This window comes from Lampetra planeri, chromosome 2, assembly GCF_965212315.1.
Source record: "Lampetra planeri chromosome 2, kcLamPlan1.2.h2, whole genome shotgun sequence".
NCBI lineage: Eukaryota > Metazoa > Chordata > Hyperoartia > Petromyzontiformes > Petromyzontidae > Lampetra > Lampetra planeri.
In genome coordinates this window covers 9,358,206-9,377,134 of record NC_136108.1, presented here as the reverse complement: position 1 = coordinate 9,377,134, position 18,929 = coordinate 9,358,206, and the positions used below count along the sequence as shown (strand labels likewise).

The window sequence follows — 18,929 nt, the reverse complement described above, 5'->3', positions numbered from 1 at the left end:
GGCTTCCTAGACATGGCCAGATTGGGTTAATTTCAGGTTAAAAAAATGAAATTAAAATTCATAAAAAATAAAATAAAAATCACGACGTTTCGGAGGCAACACAAGTCTCCGTCATCAGGTGGGACCGTCACAGCCAGATTTGCTGCATCAAGTGATGCATCAAGTGATGCAGCAAATCTGCATCAAGTGATGCAGCTAATCTGGCTGTGACGGTCCCACCTGATGACGGAGACTTGTGTTGCCTCCGAAACGTCGTAATTTTTATTTTATTTTTTATTAATTTTAATTTAATTTTTTTACCTACATGGTGACTTTACCGAAAGAACTAAGAGTATGAATCCTTGCCGTCACGAAAGCTTCAAATCTAGAATCATTCCAGCTGATTTGCTCACTTGCAGCATTCAGGTTAGCACTGCACACATTGAGTCTCTCCGGCAAGAGCAAAAGGAAGCCAAATGCAAAGCGGCGAATGGAGCGTGCTGCAGCTCGACCCGCGGAGTATCACCCGCCTCACCTGCGGCAGAGTTTGTGGGTCTCGCATTGGACTTTTCAGCGATCTTAGACGACGCAAAACCATAGGGGAAGCAAGTCGCACTTGCGTCTCGAGGGACTGCCAAAGAAGAATGTAATATGTTACCAATGCAAAATGTACAATGTGGATGAAACTTTAAGCCAAATATATACAGTGTCATATCTACTGCATTAAAATGAAACCATTTGGCATATTACTGTTACCACTACGGACATCTGTTGCACTTCTACAACTACTACTACGGATGATTATAAAGTGCTGTGTTGCTCTAACCATGCCCTATGCCCTGAAATTTGCATTTGTCACCATTTCCTCCCTACCTAGCCCTCTCCCACTCATTCCACTACATGGAGACCCATCTCAACCATGAAGAACAGACCAGCCCCACCTTCTGGCTCCAACATACCGTGAGCGACCAATCACATGTCGCTGGTGTAGCACAACACTTATCCTCAATATCACAGAAACCAACGAGAGATGCCCACTCGATCAGCCCAGCCACGAGATCTGAGGTGCAAATGGCCTTTTGTTTCTCACGACCAATGGGTCACTTACAGCCCCTGCTGCTTTTAAGCTGTCAAACTGTCAGCAGGGAAAGGCTTAATTTTAGAATGTAAATGTATACTTTAAATGGGACGTACAGCTCGATAAATGGTTCCATTTAGGTGAGTACAGTAAATTGCTTGCGTAGGTTTCAGGCGGGCCTGGGGAAATTTTAAATAATAGTAAATACAGATCTAACGAAACTAAAGTTACACTCGATGGTTGATTTCCAGTGACGGAATGCTGTTTTTTCTTTTGATCATAATGAATATCTGACATGAACATTTTAGATTATTATTCAAAAATATAAAATGCTTAAATCCTGCTCGTTAATACGTTACATCAATTGTACTTTGTATTGAATATTAAGGATCAATTTACAATGCTGAATTATGAATACAATGATTGTGTATGCTGTAATACATAATGCCATATTCTAAACAAATAAAATGTACCACTTTCCAAATGAAGAGCAGCATTGTGTTAACATTAAAGAATATTATTTAAATGCTGAAGGCTACTGCTGTTTGTTAAATGTTAACGGATACGACTATTTTCCAGTGGAAATGTTTGCTTCGGTGCAGATCATGTTGCTATTTTGTTTGTCCTTTTTAACTGGGAGCCATTTTTGGACTTCGGATCACAAGGCCAAGCTCCAAAAACATTTTCACAAGGTAGCCGCGAACAGACAATTCACAGCACCAGCCCTCTGACTTTCAGCCTGCAGAGGAACCATGGAATGGCTGCCTCAATCCCCATGCCTGCCTGTCTTCTGCTCTTGCCATCATCAATTAATTCTGGTTCAGTGGCAAGCATCTCTTACAAGTGGTATTTAGCTTCACAGGGCAACGTTTTGTTTTGCAAAGGCATAGACGAAAGCAGATGCAACACTTGGTAACATTTTGACTGAAAAGCAGGCATCAGAATAAAGTTTCTTATTGATTTGCACTCTGCAACATCTTGCGTAAACATTGGCGAAACGAATGCTGCGGATAAACATGACCCTACTTTTGAGACTTGGACGTCCTCAGAAATGTTGCAGAGAAGAATCCACTTGGTGAGAGATGGGGACCTTCTGACTCCAGTGTTAATGAGGCCCATCAGTTGAGGTGTTCTGAGCCCACACTCTCTGACAGACATTAGAATTGATAAGTTGGGCTACATTTTGTTCAGTTGGGTCACTCTCATCTTTAAAAAAAAACAACTTCGTTTATTTCATTGGTCTATGAACAGAACGTGAAAACAATTAGAATTGTATACTGTACATTGTAAGTCTAGACTTGTGTGGTCATAATGTTTAAAATATGTTTCTTGATGTGATATTTCCATTGTAAATTATCTGCATGCTCTAAACGTACGCAACTGTTCAAATAAAACAGTACTGTTCAGACGCACGGGTAAATACGGCTACGTTGCCGCTGAAAAGTCCATTGTGCCACGCTGATGATTGTGCATTCCTCAAGGCTTGTATCACTGCCTTCTGGAAGTTTTTTTGGCCACACTATAAACACCACCGTCCCCTGGTAGACACTAATTGATAATCTCTGGTCGAGTGGGACTAAGCGGGTGGTTTACACCGGAAAGGGCCGAGACTCTTACGGACGAACGACATACTCGCATAGCCAGCCGCTCGCTGCCTCGGGCACATGGGAATGCGAATTCTGTACCGCGCGCACACAAATGTGGGCACGCGGACTGCACGCAGCTCGCAGATACAGTTCAAGATGCGAATGTGTGAGGACAACCGTCACCCATTCGCTGCTTACTGTGAACTCTGGTTGTGGAATGTTCCACTCCAATAGGATTGTACAATTCTAGATTTGAAGCTTTCGTGACTGCAAGGATTCATATTCTTAGGTTTTTTCGGTAAAGTCACGTAGGTAAAAACATTAAAATTAATAAAAGTTAAATAAAATAAAAATCACGACGTTTCGGAGGCAACACAAGCTTCCGTCTTCAGGTGGAACCGTCACAGCCACGACAGCTGTATCAAGTAAATGAGAGATTGCAGGAGCTACCACTCCGTTTATATAATGGTTGGAGAGGGGGGAAGGGCCAAGTACAGCACACTTTTTATTCATATGGTAGGGTACCAATGTCTGCTCGGATTCGTTTTTGCTATTTCAATGATGAATTGTCGGTATTAGGGAAGCGATGAATGACAGGGTTTAATAGAATATGGTCAAATGTGATTGTAACAAACACCAGTTAATCGGTAGGTTTAAACAGGCTCATGAGTGCTGTGTGATTCCTGCTGGAATCGTGCATCCTCTGCAGGTGATTCCCACGTTGAAATCTCCTTTCACTTGAAATTTTAATAGAGATTCTGATAACCAAAGAGTTCAATTGAATTCGATGTGTTCAAATGGCTACGCAGGAATCACCATTGAGAGGAATTGGGATTGTTTGAGAGCCCAGGATTCGCCCAAATTAATAAAAAAATAACTACATACAGAGGTGCACTGCTCACCAACAGTAATATAAGGCATGACTCCTGTCATGCCTTTTATCTGACATTCAAATAAATAGGCTTATTTGAAAACCTAAGAATCAACAAATACAATACCCATTCACTTAAATGACAATTCCAGGCATAACCATTTAAATAAATGGGGATTATTTCAAAGCATAGGAATCATTCAGTAGAATTCCAATTCAATGTAATAGCAACTCCACTAGGCCAACAAGGTTCCACAGGACCTCCCTTATTGCCAAGTCACACGACTCTCCTCTACTTGCCGAAATGCCACGCTGGGCTTTGTGCAGCCCACTCCTTGCACGATTCCACCCATGCCATGATCCTGCTAAGAAACATATTCAATTGTCGCGAAGGATCATGAACACTGCCAGTATTAAAAAAAAATGTAATTTCACCATAATGCACTGATGTCTTAAAAATTTGCCAGCAAGGAACACTCAATTAAATACACAGATACACACACACACACAAAGAAACATCCTCAGTCTAAGATGGTACAACTTATTTTAGTTCATTATTCTCAAAGAAATGTTGACTACTATTATTGTACTCTATGGCATGCTTAAAATATTTAAATATCTCAACAAGTAGGGGCTTTACATACTGTAATGACCTTTCCATCCCCCAGCTCTCATGGCATTTGTGCACGCGCAAATTTGATCATCAGACCGAAACCTCAATTTTTTAACGATAATCTGAAGTTCCGGCTGTAGAAGATTACGTTGGTGATTTAATAGCTGCCAAGGCAAGCCAGAACAAATGAAATAGAACTGATATTTTTACACACAGGGACCATGAGTGCACGATCAAAGGATGCACTAGGCTGATGCATAACTTTTTATACAAACAAGACCTAGTCATGCATTCCGATTTTAAAACAGATTATTACACAGTGGAAATGCTGTAAAAATAAATGCGTGTAAGTTTATCCTCTGTGTTACATACACGTGTGGAGTGGTCAGAAGGTTTTGAAATTGGATATTAAAAGTCCACACATTTGTGCCTGTTCCTTTAGTGTTATGATGACCCTTTACATCTATGCAATTTTCTATGATTTCTGTCGTGCAACATTATGCATTTTGTGACCTCAGCACACAGGGCAACATTGCACTTAAGAGGTGTGGGAGTTCGTGGTATGCGTCGTCCACACTGTTAATGCTTTGAGAGAAAAGTGCGTGTCGTGACGCGTTTAGACAACCCATGCACACGCGTGCTCTTCCCTACCTTGTTTTTCTTTGAGAGAAGACACGGAGAAGGCAATTACTGGCTTTTGCAAGGCAGACTGACTTGTTACACTGCGGTCTCTCGTGCTGTAAAACGACCAGGTGTGGTGAATTATTTTTTTCACAGCCGATATTTAGCAAATAACCACATTTAAAAACTAAATCAGCACAACGCAACTGAATGAATGTGTATTTTAAAAATATTACAATAAACACGTGAGTTAACGCGACCGACTGAAATGTTGAGAATATTTGGAATGGAGAAGTGCATAGTCAGAGGTTGCAGGAGTGACACCGCCTTGAAGAAGAGTGGCATTTGTAAATATGCAGATGTAGTGTGCGGTTTAATGCGTAGGCGAAATAATAAAACGGTGCACAAGAAACGCTCAGGTCGTGTTTTTTTTTAAAACCACTTTTTAGAGGTAAACGCAGTGTTCAAAAATACTTTTCCATTTTAACAACCAACTCCCCCAGCCTTCCCGAGACGCAGCACAGCAGGTCGCCGTGCTGCTGAAGCGATGGAATGCATACGCGTGTGCGAGCCCGCCACAATACCGGTTCGTTGAGCGAAATCTGTTCTCCATAAAGGCCAAAAAACAATGCCATTGAATGCACCAAATCTTTGAGCGATCTGGTTATCATCTTGTAATGAGACCCAAACACACAAGAATGAAACTAAACAAAATCACGGACGAACCACCCAGTGATATTCTCATGACTCACTGTAAAACTACACAATTTTTGCATTTTGGCCTCATGTGCATTGCCTGATATTTGTTTTCAGTGCCATTTCCGTATTGTTTCCGGTTTACGTACAAGTTTGCGCGTGTCAAGTGAGTTTTAACAAAACACTGTCGTTACTAAAGGAACTATTTGCAAATATGGTCCGTAGGCTACAAACAAGGCTGCATGTATTTGTAATAATATCCATTGTACTGGAATGTCGTCAAAGATGGTAGGATGATAAGCAATATAAGGTAAACCATATTCGTTGTTAGAATCATGCTAATTATATTATAATTATTATTGTAATACAGTACTCGGATAGTAAATGCTTTGTTTGTGATAGAGTTTAGACTTCTGTTTAACATGCAGCCAGCAGTACTGTTCCGTTTGTTATTTTACATGCATTAATGCCTTGAGTAAAATGCATTGGTTTTGTATAATTTAGACTGATTTAAGACCAAGTGGTAGCTATTTTAACGGTTAGATAACTCATCAATTGGGAATGTTACAACCTTGGTGGCAGTTTTATAGCTTTAGTGACTCATTTAAACAATTTGATCACTAAAAACGAGTTATGCTATCCTCTCCCATCCACCTCAGTTTAAATAGCCGACTAGACATGCAACTGGTATTGACAACAAAAAAGAATCTTGAGAGCGGATAAGTAAAAAAAAATATTCAATGTCGACCAATGCATCATCCACGCGCATGTATGACACACACACACAAAGCGTGAATAATGTGTCGTATTAAATGTGTGTCCACTGGGGTGCACACAGCGGCCTTTGTGAGTGTACACCTTTAATCCCGTTCATACAGAGAGCATGCCACATGTTTTGAAAAGGGCACAACACATATGCCTGCGTGAACGTACATTCCATAAGGAAAGAAGCATCAGCAATCGTCTTCTAACGTTATAAAGTATACAAAGACATTGCTCACTGGCACAGTATTTTGTGTGTGTATACACACACACATGCAGTTATTGCTGACGTTATTTTTCACCACCGAGTTTTCACTTTGGTTATCGTTGCTTAGGAAAACACCAGAGCCCTTTGGCCCCTGCAGATGGAATTTCATCGCTGCTGAAGATGTGTAGAGGATGGCTCCGTCAAATCTCCGTTTCAGCTGCTCCGCACCCACACACTGCATCATCTTCCCTGAAGCACACTTCCTGGGCTCTGCATGCTGAGCAATCACTTCACAGTGGCCACTTTCCCTATTCATCACTGTCTCACCAACAGGCGCGCACACTCTTCTGTGCTGACAGACCTTTCAGTTCTTTTTCACAATCGTGTTGACTCAAAGAATGACCTTTTTTAAAATGTGTTCCAAAAAAATCACTCCAGTCTTTAAAATGTACATTGATGTATGGTTGCCCCGGTCCAACATGCTGCAGTCATATATAATCAGTTGTTAAGGCTTGTTATGGAAGGCATACATACTTGAGGACATTGTCTATTAATGATGACTGCATTTAATTTCAAGTAAAACAAATACGTAGTTGTTGATTCATAATCCAGGTATTTTTTTTGTAAAATCGAGTAAATGTAAATGTGTCGTGAACCCACCACCACCCGACACAGCCAATGAGTAAGGTTTGTCATGTAAACAAAACGTGCCAATTCGTTACTCTCCAACGCCCGTCTTGTTTGTGTGACAAACCTCACTAATTATTAGCTGCGTCGGTGGTTCACGACACATTTATACTTACGCGATCTAACCCAAAAAAACATTATTATGCATAATATTGGTCACGAAAGCCAACGTGTCAAACTGATATTCTTGCTGTCTTCAGTGTATAACTGTACTACAGAGTACACATACTGTAACAATTTAATACTTACACTTAGCATAATTGGGGGATACATTTTATCCTACACTGCGTGTAAGGCAAAACCTAGCGCAGTGACACGGATTAAGCTGGCACCAAGCAACTTTTCTGTGGACTCCTGCAACGAGGCCCTTGCTACTACAGCCGTTTTGTAGCTGCCACTCCAAATATTCGACGAAAAAAATTGCAACTGCAGAATCAATATTTCTCCTCTACACCTGTCGATTGCGTCTCTTCACCAGGGCAGGGCATCGCTATTGCTGAAGAAAGTTGAGTTCCAAACCTTGCTCCATAGCCCCCAAATTACCAGCCTCTTGTCCATCTTGTTGATTTGTAAAAAAAAAGATGTGATTCTAAATAATATTGTACTAGATAATAGGTTTGCAAAATAAAGATAATTACATTCATCATTAACATGTATTATTCCAGCTCACAAAAGAGGTACAGTGTTCCCTCGTTATTCGCGGACTTGCTCTCCGCGATTTTGACAATCCCGCGAATTGCATCTGGAACTGCATCGAGAGAGAGAGAAAGAAAGTAATGATATAAATTAATGGTGTGCAGCAACATCGTCATATTTAGTAGTGTATTTAAGGTAATGCATTAGAAATATTAGATAAAGTGATGAGAAACAGAGAACTTATCGAAGCTTTAGAAGCATCTGCAGACGTTACACGTACGATGTTCACAGGCCAAAATCATTATCCGCGAAATGTTCTATTCACGAGCATCTCCGGAGTGCGTCCCTCGCGAACAGCGAAGAAATACCGTGCGTACAATTGTGTGATAATCAACGTTTTTGATGCAAATTACAGTTGTACTCCTCTTATCCAATCCAAAGCAGGGGCAAACTTCACATACCTTAATATCCGTGGGATTATACACAAAATGAATGCACTTATCTGCAAAAAAATTACAGTTAATAGGATTAATTTTGCACAAACCTCCACTTATCTGCTAAAATGGGGATACGATAATTGTGGATAATATGAAGAGTAATGGCACGGATAATATATATGTATGCTGAACTTCTTTCGCACCGTACGTAGCCAACTGTGCTAATCGGAGGTGCAAATCAACACTATGGTAATGGAGGACCGTGAAGTAACTACAAAGGAGACAACGAATACAGCACGAAGGTGGTAGCGACCAAAAAACGAAAACTATTCTTTAACTCAAAGGCTAGTTACAGAGTGCAGTATTCTTTAACTCACCTCTTGCCCGTCCAAGGACGACGGGTGTATTGCAGTAAATATGAAACTTGCAAGCGAAAAGCAGACCACGACGTGATATTCATTGCATCTATTCGTGTGCAATTTGTAAGGCCGCGGTGACACAGCTTTTTCATGAAAGGTTATAATCCCTTGTTCATCATGATGTCCTTTTTACTTCGATGTCTCAACAGCGTTACGGAGATCGCGTGACGTGAGGGTTCTGCCTTTGTAGTGAGGGTTGTAAGTTGACGCCGAGGAGGGGGGAGGAGGCACCTCGGCCCCCCATGTGGAGTGACGTCACCTGCTCATGATTATTAATGAGGGGGGGGGGCGTTACATGTGGGGTGACGTCACCCGCTCATGATTATTAATGAGGGGGGTTCTACATGTGGGGTGACGTCACCTGTTCATGATTATTAATGAGGGGGGCTGGCCGACGTGGAGTGACGTCACGCGCGGGACACACAGACATTATTGGCTCATTATCGGAGTAAATTGCGGCCCTGAATAATGACATGGTGAATTGTCATATACCACTACGAACGTATTCACTCAACATCCGGTGTATGTACAGCACGGTGTTGTATGGTATTTCCTTAAGGGGCAGTTGCATTCAAATGTCATATATCCAAATTGTATAATTATGTTCATATTTTGTTTATATATAATAAATAACCATGGCTTAACAGCAATTCAGCTGCTGTTTACATGAATGTATCTCCTTTTAATATTGTAATAGTCATATATCAGCCATATCACGTTTCTTAGACAATACAACACCCTGCAGTCTTCGACTGGTAATTTCAAGAACTGAACATCTTCTGTTTTTAATAAAACAATTGACTAGCCTTGGAAGCTGGTGTGCTCTGTCTTGGTTAGTCTAGGTGAAAAGAATGGTATTATTCATGCATAGAGAACACCAACCCATGTTTGCATTGGCCAAATAAAATAGCCGAATAAACTGCCAACAAAAGCACATTAATTTTTTTACCTAAAAGGTTTCAAAATGTATATAAAACGTGCAGCAGTGGTGGCAGGTTGATTACGATCTCCTTTTCTGAATAACACATTCGTCAATACCACTGCCTTAAAAGGACATCGTATATAATAGGGGACGTTTCGGAAAATGGCCCTTGTGTTTCTGCTCCACTACCAAGGCAGTGTCACTCAAACCATGTGTTCACTCTGCTGAATAAATTTTTATTGCTACTGCTTTATTCATTTTAAAATAGAAAGACACCAGACTAGCAGAGTGAGGATTTGCCATTATATGAACAGAGTGGGCGTTACCCTGCAAAACATAATCATCGTTTCAGTGTTTAACACAAATGAGTGCTTCTTGATGGACCACGACTGTGAGGCCTGGAACAGAAAGAGCCGAGTGTGACTGCAATCTGTAGTAAGGCCCGTTACTCAAAGTGTCCGCGAGAATCTGCAAACGTATAATAAACAACTTGAGTTTATGGATCAGCTTGCTGCATTTATAGTATGTGTTTTAACATATTTGTGCCAATACCTATAAAGCTTAAAAAAGTGTGTTTTAAATAATGATATTATAAGAGCCGGTGGGACTGAGTGCACATTGGCCAAGTCTGTACTCTGTATATTTTACGATGTCTGTCTGTGACATGAAGCAACGATTACAGGTAGGAAGCCATTTCCTCCCATGAACTCAGCTCAAAAGGCTTACAAGAAAATCGAAAACGTGTATTGATGTCCATAATCACCATAGCTTTGGTATTAAAGCAATAATTACCACAGACAATGCCGATTTACACTTCTTTTGTTTAAACCATATTTTACTTGCTATTATGTGATATTAAGAATGTAAGAAAATAATTATAGTATTCTAATTACAAATCAGGTTTGTACTCAATTTTCCAGTTTGGTTTGTGAGTCACTGAACACACAGCAAGAGAAAATCCTGTTTTAAAGTGATCTCATAATTAAGCTTTATCACACCAACAAATCCAGAGTTAGAGCGAGTCTCTCGCATACAACAAATCTCAAGAAAATAATCAATATTCCACCAAAAGTTGTAGTTGCCAAACAATATGCATATTTTGGTAGTACAGAAATGTCACCGGGAGGGCAAATAAAACAATGAAAACCCATCATATATGTCGCTCTTTCGTGAGTTTTTCCATTTAAAACGTATCCTAAAATAAATACAGCAATTCTAAAAATAAACTTTGTAGCTATATCTTTCATTTTGTAAGAAAATCAACTTGGATATGATAAATAAATAAAGCCGCATTCAACATAGCCTTTTAAGGAAACGTTCTCTGCAATCAATTCAATAATAGAGTGCGGTAACTTTTCTCTCTCTTCTCTCGCAGCCAGCAGTCCTGGTGCAGGTGTTTTACATTCGCGATACGCTTTTGCATGCCAGCATTTTCCTCTGGAAATTTGGATCTCGCAGCACCTTTCATCACTTTTTGTTTAAAATAGTGCACAGAAATATAGGAGCTCCACTTTAAGTGATAAATTACCAGCTAAATTGAAACCACTTGCCCCGAAGCTCACACAAACACGCTCGCACACAAACATTTAAATATATAGGACCACAACGAGAAACCAAACCGTTTTTTTTACCAGTCACTATAGCGACTACGATATACAGCGTACATATCACACATTCCCAAATATAGGGTTTATTGAGTCAAAAGTGTAAGTTTCCTCATATGCGAATTAGGCAGCGCTAATCCGCATTGGTGGCTCTGGGCCAGTGGCAGTAATTCCACATGTATATATGTGCAGCAAAGATTAGTTAACCCGTGAAGCATTGTATTAATTGATTGACTCGGGAGAAACAGAGAGTTTAATCAACGCCGGCTGAGATTTAAACGCACGGTCTCATACTTGAGAGCTTTGTGCTGCCATGATTTATATAGACTAATCAAACATTCATAACACAGCACATAATGTAGATCAACTCTGGAGCAGTTAAACGTCTGTGTCTACAGCTGTAAGCTTCGAACAAAATGTAGACAACCCTAGAGCATATGGGGTTTCTAGCAGTTCCAGTATTCATTATTTACACTACATCAACACTGAGAGTATTAATAGTATTCTTTGGGTCTCGGTAAAGTCACGTAGATAGGTTCAAAGCTTTAAGTCAAGTATTAATAATTTCTATAATTCATAGAATCAGCTCTACTCTGGCCATTGTAATTGTCAATCATCTCTCTGTAGGTGATATAGTTTAAGGTCACAGTTTAGTTTAAATTCAACATAGTTATTCTTAGCTTGTGGATGTGTTTTTTCTTTTAAATCCATATTTACATTTCAAAGTGATTAGTTCTGCATTATTCACGATCGTTTGTTGATCACGTTTTGAAAAAAGTTTACCATTCGCCAACAATGCATAAACCTCTCTTTTATATCGCTTCTAATTCTAATTGAATATCTGCTTTCTTTCCCAACACGTAATAGATGGATAATTGCTTCCATACCTTAAAATTTAAATGTTTAACCATTCAAAGTGCAAAACAGACTGCACATTATGACTGTAATTCTACGTTTGATTGGTGTTGAATGATGATCGAGCCAGTTTGAATATAGTATATATTGTTTTATCACTTCGGTAGTTTGCGACATCCCAAATATATTTTTTTTGAATAGTTGATATGTTTTATTTAAGTTTGATTAAGCCCGAAGTAAGTATTTATTTGGAAGTAACCCAAATGCAGCACACAGCAACAGGACTTCATGCACGAGAAGTGTAGATTTCAATTAGGTCACGATGCAACCGTTATCAAATTAAGAAATCTGCAGATGCAGACTTCCAGTAAAATGCCCCCTTTTGCCGAAGCGTGTAATGTTGACACACTCCATGTGCAGTACAGCATTTAACGACGTAATAGAAACTGGAATATGGTAAAAATGTCCAGTTACGGATGAGTTCATACCTCAGTGGATGTAATGTATGCACGATCAAATCAACCTGTTTTCCTAAATTGCTTGCATTCCTTACGGAATGTTGCAGGGAAATGGTATGCAGCATTAGTAGTAATAATGATGTAGGCCTGCAATATACACCCTCTCTGGCCATACATTGTAAAGTATCGTGGGAACTACACGATACAAACTGTACCAATAATACTCATTTAGTTCTATACCAATCTTGATTTGAAGCTTTCGTGACTGCAGGAATCCATACTCTTTGGTTCTTTCGGTAAAGTCACGTAGGTAGAGAAATTAAATTAAAATAAATCACGACGTTTCGGGCGCAACACAAGCTTTCCCATCTGATGACGGACGCTTGTGTTGCGCCCGAAACGTCGTGATTGATTTTATTTTATTTTTCTATCTACGTGACTTTACCGAAAGAACCAAAGAGTATAGTTCTATACCACTTCACTGCTGCATGAAGGCTTACCGACGTTGTGTTGGTCGTTAGTGTTGTTTGACCATACTTCACGCTGTTAGTGAAGGCAGGGAACATCGACTTTTGAACCATACTACAATGGATTTTGCTACACTGCCCACTGCTGACAAAGTCGCCCCACAGCAGCCGACAACCCTCTTGTGTGCATGATGGTTGGCTCATCCAAGTACTATCCAGGCACAATCCGGGCTCGAAGCTGCTTCACGTCCGAGATGGGGCACATTCCGGATAATTGGAGCAGTAGACCGAACACTCATTTCGGTAGACTAATTAAAATAACTTAAGCCGATTAGTGAAAAAATCCTGACTTTTACCCTCTCATTCTCAACTATCCTTGTTTCGGTCTTACAAAATGTCTCGACTTTTTTTAATGCACAATTGATTCTTGGGTAATATCACGTGAGCTAATTGCCAATGTGTGTCGTCAACCCTCCTCCACCCGACATCATTGTCATCACAATCCATAGCCCGTAGGTGTCCACTGCAAATTTCGTCAGCAGTCAAATAAAGTGTGGGGTGTTTCTCCCCTCACAAACCATATGCCTAAACTCTATGTACAAACTAATTTCATGTGTATGAAACATTTATATAAAAAAAAAATCGGAAAACTGTCCGCTAATAGTAAACGTGGAAATGTGGCCCTAACCACATGCCAACGTTGGTCCAACGTTAACTGGGACAGTACACGGGGAAAATAAATAAATTATGGCATTAACAATTGCAGTAAGATGACATAATAAAAGCTATGCAGTTTGTTTAAGAAATCTTTATTAATCACCAAATTGCACGCCTTCACTCGAGCATGTTGAGGTCTGCTTTTCTACTCAAATACGAATCCAGCTACAGATCAAGTGTCAGCAATACTGCCCTCTTCTGCCTATCCTGAGAAATAGCACAGCAGTCCTTGACAGGAATACAAACAGGCAACAATAATGAACAGAGTCCATTCAAAATGATGATTACCAGATACATGGATAAATAACTACAATTCAGCAGATCCAGCTAAAGAGATGACATCTGCGGAATTTTCGATGACATCTGCGGAATTTAGCACAACCATAGAATGTACACAGATGCAGGTCGCCATCCGGATAAGGGTTCATCAGGCCCTGTGTTCGGCAATGCTGTCCTTGTCCCTTGGCAGGCCACTCCTACCATTCTTCTGAGCCCATACACAGGGCAATAGCCTTTGATTAATCGGGCCTGGGGGACAGGGCTTTGAGGGTCTCGGAGAGAGAGAGAGAGTCTGAAGCCATGAAGTCACAGGCCCCCTGGAGAGATGAATCCCAGTGCAACTGCATGCTTGGCCTGATGGAAAGTCCAGGCCCTGAGGCTGGGCCGATTGAAGAGCCGAGATTCAGCTTCGCTTCGTCTTTGGTAAATCCATGCTTCTTTCAGAATTTTAAGTTGTATGATGAGGTCCTTAAGTGGAAAAAAATATTACGTTTTCACTCAGTCTTGGATGTATCTTTAACATGTTTTTACATGTAAATTCTCTATTAGCATTTTCAAAAGCTTCAACATCAAAAGATAACACGGTGCAACAAAATACCTTATTGTGAATTTTTCCTACCACACAACTCCCAAGTGTTATGTTCACAACACGTGTATTGTATATACAGATACCACATTGTAAATACAATACTCAATATAACACTGCTGTCTGTGTTGTGAATACTGAATTGGAGCTTCTCATATCCAATTCTGTGCCAAACAGATTGGCGCAGCTTGTGGCAGTTGACCTTTGAACCTGTTGGAAGCAGCACACAGACCTAATGCCATTCTAATCAGCGCGTCCCGTCATTAATCATACATCCCTACCACGAAGCGTCCCTAGCAACAAAGCTTTCAAAAGGCACACATGCACACAGACACATCGCAACCATAGACACAACACACGCACACTTACACAAAGGGTTGTTTACTAATCTTTTGAAAACCCATTACAGAACCGGTGGTCCCTGTTCAATTATCCTCAGTGGAGAAATTTTAATTGAAATGTCAAGACTTCACAAGGCGGAATGCAAAGTGTACCAGCTGAACTGATGGCTGTGGAATCCTTGAGTGTCCTCTCGTCTTTAGTTGGACTTGGGTTTGTCTTCACCGTCAGCTTTTGTTCAGGCTATTTAAGGTGTTGGCTTCCAATGTTCCAACTGCCCCCGACATCAACTTGTCACTACAAAAGCTGCAATCGTTGATTTTCTACTCAGCGGTGTGGTCATAATGGGCTTGCCACTCTTAAGGTCTGTTGCACGCAGTAGTCAATGAGTTTGACATACGCTTAAGAAAATTAAACTGATGCCCTGTTAAACTGATGCAGTGGTCAAAAAGCAAATATCACTCGAAATTTGTGTTCATCATTATTTTCATGGAATGTCAAAATATGATCAATTTACCGTGTATCACGCATCATGTTGGAAGGAATGTGACCAAGAGGACATCTACCATGGAGATGGAGCTACAAAATTAGCTAAGTTGCTAAGTGGATCGTCGAACTTTGAAAAACCGTGGCAGATTGGGGAGGCCTTCATCCAGCAGTGGATCGATTTTAGCTGATGATGGGTGACAATAAACCCGATCCTGAGTATGATGTTAAGATGCATTCAGTAATTGTGTCACCAACAAAGCACTGCGGGAGATAAAGGGAAGCCACTTCAAATATCGTTCCCTAGTTATGGTGCAAGAACGGTGGTGCTGCGTGTGGAGATGAAGAGAGAGTGGGAAGCAGCATCCGATGGGGATGGGATGGAGTGAGCTTGAACAATGGACCTGCCGTTGGGCAGAGAACTTGAGAAGACTCTATAACCAAGTGTTCTTCACTAATTTTCAGAGGGGGCCACTTACGCTGATGAGACATCAGTGTAAGAGCCTCCACACATTTGAAACCATTGGGGTTTGACAGCACGATGGGGGGGGGGGGTGTTTTCACATTTGTGTATTGTCGAGGGCCGCGCGTCAAGGAGCCGTGCTAAAGGCCACCAATGGCCGCCAGTGACCCGCGGGCCTTGCAATGACCACTGGTACTATAATCAGTTTTGTTCATTCTTTACAATTAACGTGCGTTTTAAATTAGCGCCATCTGCTGTCACTTCAACTGTCGTTAAATAAATAACGAGGACGGGTGGGGTGCTGCGGAGGCGAGATGATAACTACCTCGCCTGGTATTCAGGAGGTCGTGAGTTCGATCCCAACCCTGACGACTGCTGTATGTTTGGAGTTGACGTGTCGCTCTCTCCCCGTGGCCACGTGGATTTTTTTTCGGGTACTCCGGTTTTTCCCTCCACATTTAGAAACACGCGTTTTGAGTATTTGGCTGCTATGCATATCCACGTGATAAGCCACTTCGTTGAGCTATCATTTGTGGCCAGGTCGCTACCGAGACAGAGCTAAGTGGGCCTTACCTGGTAAAATCTAAAATAGTTTATAATAAAACATATCACATCTCGTTAATTGGTTGCTAAACCGTTCCTTGTGTAGATATCACAGCAATAGTTTTGTTCATGCCATCTGCAGATTCATTTCTGAATAGTACATCTGTGGCCATAAGATGACATTGCTGAGTATTGCCCATTCCTCGTGTGCCTGGGGATTTTTAATGGTTATCTGGTTTCCTCCCACGTGAAGTCAAACATTTATTTATGGAATTGGCCAGCCATCAAAATGCAGAATCCACGTAAAAAAGGGTATTGAGACTCAGTGAAGCTTTCCTGGGTAAATCGTTGTAATTAATAGCAGTGTTATGAGATTATAATTAAACACGCCACTATATACATTTCCTCTGCCCTGGAAATGCGATGCATTATTCGCATTCTTGATCGCATTTCGATGAATTAAAAAAATCAACCCTTTTTGGGTCTCGTTTGATCAACTCGTTTACATTATTTTATTGTCTGCTCCATTGGCTTCGTTGTAACATTCGTGCATATAGCCACTTCTCACATTTACGATTCGATATATCCATGGTGACCATACGGATCCGTTTACATCGATTCATTCGTACATATTTACACGCATAATTAGCACGCACAGTTTACACCATTGGTATCATGCACCTGCTCGTATTGAGAAGTGAGCGGATGTCTTTTCGCCGTCTTACTAATTTACTTTTTCGTCGAGTTTGTGTTAATGCGACGTATCTACTGAACATTTTTTTTAGTTCTGACGCACGACACCTCTTAACACAAGCACCGCGTCCTCGCGTTGATTAATCGCATTACGAGTCTACGCGTTTGAACAACAAAAAAACCTGGCAACCAGCACCGGCTTCAAGATTAGAAAAAAAGCGACGCCGATTTTGACGCTTGTCGTTTCTCCGAACCCGGGCCCTCGTCTTGATACCCTCCACCACCACCTCACCTAGCCAACCTCGGTCCTCCTCGCACGGGGACGATAAACTAATTGTGGCGAGAATAGCGTAACGGCGAGCAAGAGAGCAACTCCATGACAAGTGCACGAGAAATCCCCGTCATGGACGCAGCTCCCCTGCTCGTCAGTCGCTCGAGCCAGAGGCTTCCGCCGTCGTCGCCGTCGTCGTCCATCCGCAGTATTCAGTGGCTTCGCCTTCGCTCCCTCCCTCTTGGCTGTGGCAAGGACACACGTGGCCACGGGTGTCGGTGTCGACGGAGGGGGAGAAGGAACAAGGACATTGCGCAGCGTTACGGGCACGGACAAAGCTGTTTCGGAATGAGGATGATCGTTTCGAGATGTTTCGTTCTCGCGAAACAGATCGGCAAGGCTCGTTGGGCACGTTCGTAGCACCAGTAGTAGGGTAAGCGCTCAGCTCGTCGGACTAAAATAAAGGGATGACAGTCCGGCGAGCTGTTGTTACACCACAGAAGACCCGTGTAATATTCCGCTAACAATGCTGTACATTACACCTAACGTTACAAACACATCGAAAATGCATTAAAATTGAATTAGTATGTATTTCTTATTTTGTAAAGACCGTGCATTTAAATACGTTAATTCTGCTGGACATCTGTGATAAAGAGCTTCATGGCTAATCAGTATAAATACACATTCTGATTCTGACGTTTGAAAGATTGTGTTATATTCATGCGACACACATTCTCAAGTCCTGCTCAAGCCCCGATGTCGCACTCTCATAGATGGACTCAACGCACCTCCTGCCGTATCACCAACAACGATGTGTAAGCGGTAGTAGCCTTTGAATTTCACGTGTTCGAAGCTTTCACGATGATCACATTCCGTATACAAAAACAATAAGATTGACTATGGCAAGATATTGTTTTCATATGTAATCCCATCTCGAGGTATCCAGAGCCTCCACTTCACCCTTTCCTAGCCCGCGAGTCGATGCCGCTTCTTACCTGCTGTGATGGATGCGCTCAGGTGAAATAAGCTCGTCTCTTCTGGGTCCCCCCCTCTTTATACCACGTGCCAGTGAATGGGGTTTAACGGCAGAGTGGAATTGTAAAGGAAACCAAACTTTACCCCAACGGCCGTAACTTGACCCTGCGTTACCCCTCTCGCTGCAGACACCCTTCCTAAAAACCTGCCCTCCACGACTCTTCTCCCTGACGATGCAATCTGCCCTAAACAAAGCCACAACCTCGAGATCAATTCACTTACTATTAACGTCTCATTGATCGTTCGCTTAATTATATACATGCAACAAACAAAAAAAACCCTATCGCTGCGGCACTTGGTAAATACGCTCGATCGTGACGGTTGTTTAAACTGCACCGTGGACGGAATGGTGCAGAGACTTTTACGCACAGCGTTTCCGCACAATCCGTCGTTATTTCTTTGAATGCGATGTTTGCCACGCCTGTGCCTGTGTGCGTGCGTGTGTGTTTTTTAATGAATAGGTGTGTGTTCGTCCAATCGCGAAGGGGGAGAGTAAGGGGGATTGAAAGGAGAGAGAAGAAAGGGGCAAAGGGATTTCTGCGCGACTCAGGTGCGAGGATTTTTCTTTGTCGCGTTAACACAGAGCAGGTTGCCTGGCAGCCAGTGAGGCTGGGTCAA

General features: G+C 41.6%; 1 long non-coding RNA gene across 1 annotated transcript; it reads right to left on the bottom strand.

The window, feature by feature from the left end:
- Positions 1 to 13,692: 13,692 nt before the first annotated feature.
- Positions 13,693 to 18,696, bottom strand: LOC144727210 (uncharacterized). The gene is made up of 2 exons (XR_013587354.1): positions 18,272 to 18,696; positions 13,693 to 14,363 (listed from the first exon to the last, which is right to left on the bottom strand). It is a non-coding gene; the product is annotated as an uncharacterized LOC144727210 (long non-coding RNA).
- Between the last annotated feature and the right edge of the window lie 233 nt (positions 18,697 to 18,929).